The sequence below is a fragment of the Mastomys coucha genome, unplaced genomic scaffold, assembly GCF_008632895.1.
Source record: "Mastomys coucha isolate ucsf_1 unplaced genomic scaffold, UCSF_Mcou_1 pScaffold21, whole genome shotgun sequence".
Taxonomy (NCBI): domain Eukaryota; kingdom Metazoa; phylum Chordata; class Mammalia; order Rodentia; family Muridae; genus Mastomys; species Mastomys coucha.
Window position 1 is genome coordinate 89,451,385 of NW_022196904.1, and position 4,814 is coordinate 89,456,198.

Sequence of the window (4,814 nt, forward strand, 5' to 3'; positions counted from 1 at the left end):
TGGTTTTTCAAGGCAGGGTTTCTCTGTGTAGCCCTGGTTTTCCTGGATCTCACTCTGTAGACCAGGCTGACCTCGAACTCAGAAATCCACCTGCCTTGCCGGGCGGTGGTGGTGCATGCCTTTAATCCCAGCACTTGCGAGGCAGAGGCAGGTAGATTTCTGAGTTCGAGGCTGGCCTGGTCTACAGAGTGAGTTCCAGGACAGCCAGGGCTACACAGAGAAACCCTGTCTCAAAAAACCAAAAAAAAAAAAAAAAAAAAAAAAAAAAAAAAAAAAAAAAAAAAAAGGAAAGAAAGAAAAGAAAAGAAAAAAAGAAATCTGCCTGCTTGCCTTTGCCTCCCAAGTGCTAGAAGTAAAGGCATGCAGTTACCACTGCCCAGCCAACAATTTTGTTTTTACAAGCCTAGCACAGTAAATTTATCTGAACATACTGTTCACCATCACATGTTTCAGAACAGCTAGAGCTACATAGTGAGAACTTGGCTCTTTTAAAAGTGTGTGTTGTTTTGTTTTTGTTTTTGTTTTTGTGTTTTTTTTTTGAGAACAAGTTGAGTGTGGTGTAGCTTTGGCTATGGAATAAGTACTTTTTTCTAAAAAACAAATTTATTTGGCTGATTATTTATTTAGATTTTTGGTTTTTCAAGACAAAGTTTCTCTGTGCAACCCTGGGTGTTCTGGAACTCACTCTGTAGGCCAGGTTGGCCTCATACTCAAGAGATCTGCCTGCCTCTGCCTCCCAAGTGCTGGGAATAAAGGTATGTGCCACCACTACCCAACTCTGTCTGGTTTTATGTTTTCAGAAAAACAAGATTAAAATGTTCTCATATTCCCTCCACCCAATTTCCTCGATAGTGTATTACATTATTATGTTACATTAACTGCTAAACAGCAATTAAGAGAAGGTACTGTGCTTGCACAGGACAGAGTCAGACCAGAGCTTAGTCCCAGCACCCACACTGCACAGCTCACAGCAGCCAGGAACTCCAACTCCAATGGACACCCTCTTCTGCCTTCTGTGGTCAACTATAGTCACCTACACATAGCCACACAGAGAAATCCAAACATAAACATAATGAAAATAAAATCTTTTTTTTTTTAAGATTTATTTATTTATTTATTTTATGTGTATGAGTACACTGTAGTTGTACAGATGGCCATGAGCCATCATGTGGCTGCTGGGAATTGAACTCAGGACTTCTGTTCCGGCCCCGCTCACTCCGGTGTAATACACTGTAGCTGTCTTCAGACCCACCAGAAGAGGGCATAAGATCTCAACACAGATGGTTGTGAGCCACCAAGTGGTTGCTAGGATCTGAACTCAGGACCTTCAGAAGAGCAGTCAGTGCTCTTACCCGTTGAGCCATCTCGCCAGCCCGAAAATAAAAACTTAATAAGAAAAAAAAAACAAAAAACAAAAACTAAAACAAAGAGTGGTACAATTGTCACAAATATTATGAATATCAATGTCCTCTCTCTCCTCTTGCTCTTTCTATGTGTCTCTCTTCCTCTCTGTATGTGCAGGTATGAGTGCATGTATGTGCATACTGGAGGGCAGAGGTTGACACTGGATATCTTCCTCAATTGCTCACTTCGTTTTTTTGGTTTTTGTTTTTTTAATTTTATGTATATGAGTACACACTGAAGCTGTACAGATAGTTGTGAGCCTTCATCTGGTTGTTGGGAATTGACTTTTAGGACCTCTGCTCACTCCGGTCGGCTTCACTCACTCCAGTAGACCCCACTTGCTCAGTCCCTGCTTGCGCCGGCCCAAAAATTTATTTATTATTTTACATAAGTACACTGTAGCTGACTTCAGATGCACCAGAAGAGGGCACCAGATCTCATTAAGGGTGATTGTGAACCATCATGTGGTTGCTGGGATTTGAACTCAGGACCTTCGGAAGAGCAGTCAGTGTTCTTACCCATCTCACCAGCCCACACTTTGTTTTTTAATTAGTTAATTTTTTTTTTTTTCAAGACAGGGTTTCTCTGCGTAGCCTTGGCTGTCTTGGAACTTGTTCTTTAGATTAGGCTAGCCTCAAACTCGTAGAGATTCACCTGCCTCTCCCTCCCAAGTGCTGGGCCTAAAGGTGTGTGCCACCACCACCTGGCCCTATTTGTTTTATTTTGCATGTATATGGATGTTTTGCTCGCATGTATGTATGTGCATCGCGTGCATACCTGGTGCCTTTGGAGGCCAGAAGAGGGTGTTGGATCCTCTGGGACTGGAGTTTCAGATGGTTGAAAGCTGTCATGTGGGTACTGGGAATTGAACCTAGGTCCTCTGGAAGAACAGCCAGTGAATTAACCACTGAAACATCTTTCACACACACACACTTTATTTTTGCAACAAGGTTCTCAATGAATCTGAAGCTCATCAACTTGGCAAGTCTGGGTGGCCATGCAGTCTCATGGTCCATCTGTCTACATTTCTCTACTACCTCAGCTCTGAGGTTACAGATACATGTCACCATGCCCAGCTTTTTTGAGTGTTCTGGGACCTAGACTCAGATTCTCATGTTTGCACAGGAGGCATTTTATCCAGGGAGCCATATCCCCAGTCTGTCTGTCTGTCTGTCTGTCTGTCTATCTAATTATCTATCTAATCTAATCTATATCTATTTGTTTATTTATTTCATGTGACTATGTTCCCAGGTGCATGTCTGTGCACCACACTTTTGCAGGAGCTCACAAAAATCAGAAGACGGCCTAGGATTCCCTGGAACTGGAGTAACAGGCAGTTGTGAGCTGCCATGTAGGTGCTGGAAACCAAAGCTGGGTTTTCTGTAAGAGCAGTAAGTGATCTTAGCTGCTAAGCCTTCTCTCCAGCCCCTATTTTCCCTCCTTATAAAACTGCTTATTTGCACAAAGATCAATACTGGAGCATCTCTGGCTGGAAGAACATCGCCCTAGTGTCCCGTTCCTGCCTGTTGTTCCTCTCTGCTTTTCTTTGTAGCTTTACTGTATACAAACATGTCTGATGATGTTTGACAGCTGACTACAATTGGCTCACTCTGATCACTTCTAACACTCCTGCCTTTTCATACTTTGAATTTTATATAAATAGTATCACTGTACAGACAAGTCTCTTGAGCATTAATTTTCACAAAGTGCCTATCACCCAGTTGTGAGGTAACCTGATACAGGTGTTCTCATTTTCATCAGCAACGTCAGCATGGTAGCTTGACCTTCTCACCTATTCCTGGTGGCAACACAGTGAGTTTGAGACCAGCCGGTGCTACACAAGAGCCTGTCTAAACAGGCAGGGTGAGGACTCAAGTTTAGATTCCCAGCACCGTGTAAAAGTGAGGTTGATCTGTAACCTCAGTCCTGGCAGGCAGAGGCAGGTAGGTCCTGGGGGTTCACTGGCTATATGGAAAACTTGCAGTTTCTGTTTTCCACCTGTGCACACATGCTCTGCACACACAGGAAAGTACACCCTTTCACACATATACAACAGACATGCAAAAATTCCCAGCCACAAGGACAGAGATGAGTCTCCTACGAGGGCAGATAGCAAGCTCCTAAGGAACACACATTTTGCCAAGAATCACAGGATCTAAAGAAGTCACAGAAAGCAAGACCGAGGTCATGAGTGCACTCTTGAGGATATCAAGGCCTTGGTAAAACCTACTGAGGTTAAGCCCAAGGCTCCAAAGGGGAATAACTGTAATCGCAATAGATTTGCCTACAATGCTCACCCCAAGCTTAGGATATAGGATATTCCAGCCAAAGGCCAATACAAAGACTCAAACCTGCCATACTTGAAACTCCAGCTCTGGCTCCCAAAGGAGCCCAGGCCCCCATGAAGCCTCCATAGTAAAGGTCTCTGCCAACACAGATACAGGGGCACGATTAGGAACTCTGGGCTGCTTTTTCCCTTGGGTTAGTCTCTTCCTGTGTTGTCAGTGTAGTATGTAGTTGTAGATGAATACCATTAGTTATCAGATAATCAGCATCCTATGGCTCCCAATATGAGGCTCTACAGACACAAAAGTAGCTTTTGTGTTATTCTTGCCCAAATGTGAAACCTAAATCTAATCATGAAGAAATATCAGACAAACCCAACCCAAGACCATAACTCAAACTAGATTCTATTCCAAACACATTAGGCTCAATAAAGACAAGAAAAAGCTGGGAAACTCCTTCAAAGAAAAAATAAAATAATGTTTTTTTTTTTTTTTCAAGACAGGGTTTCTCTGTGTAGCCCTGGCTGTCCTGGTACTCACTCTGTAGACCAGGCTGGCCTTGAACTCAGAAATCCACCTGCCTCTGCCTCCCAAGTGCTAGGATTAAAGGCATGCACCACCACCGTCCGGCCTGAAAAAATAAAATAATGTAACATGTGTTACTGTATTAGATCCTTGACCACAGAGGACAGGGTGGCTAGGAAAGGTATTGCTAGGATGACAGATGCAGCCTGCAGCCTGGGTAACAGGACAGAAACAATGATGATTGCCTTGTTCTCATAGCTACACAGCAATGAGGCAGGAGAATGTCCTTCACCTTAGCAAAAGCATCCTGGAGTATTTTAGACGGACAGGATGGGGTGCTTATGCATTACACTAACATGAGCCAGGAAAAACATACAGCATGTACAGACTGTGTAGACAGAACTATAACAACTGGGAGGTCTGGACAGGAGCATACAGGACTCTTTTGTATTGGTGTGTGTGTGTGTGTGTGTGTGTGTGTGTGTGTGTGTGTGTGTGTGTGCCTGTGTGCAACATGAGTCTGTGTACTGTTGTACATGCATATGAAAGCCAGAAGTAAATGTTGTGTATCTTTCTCCTTTGCTCTTCATCTTTTTTTTT

General features: G+C 43.3%; 1 long non-coding RNA gene across 1 annotated transcript in view; it reads right to left on the bottom strand.

Moving 5' to 3' along the window:
* Positions 1 to 2,240: 2,240 nt before the first annotated feature.
* The window catches only part of LOC116102649, an 18,387-nt gene continuing 15,813 nt past the window's right edge, over positions 2,241 to 4,814 (bottom strand). The window contains exon 3 of the long non-coding RNA XR_004123250.1: positions 2,241 to 2,284. This is a non-coding gene — a long non-coding RNA (uncharacterized LOC116102649). The remainder of the gene's footprint in view (positions 2,285 to 4,814) is intronic.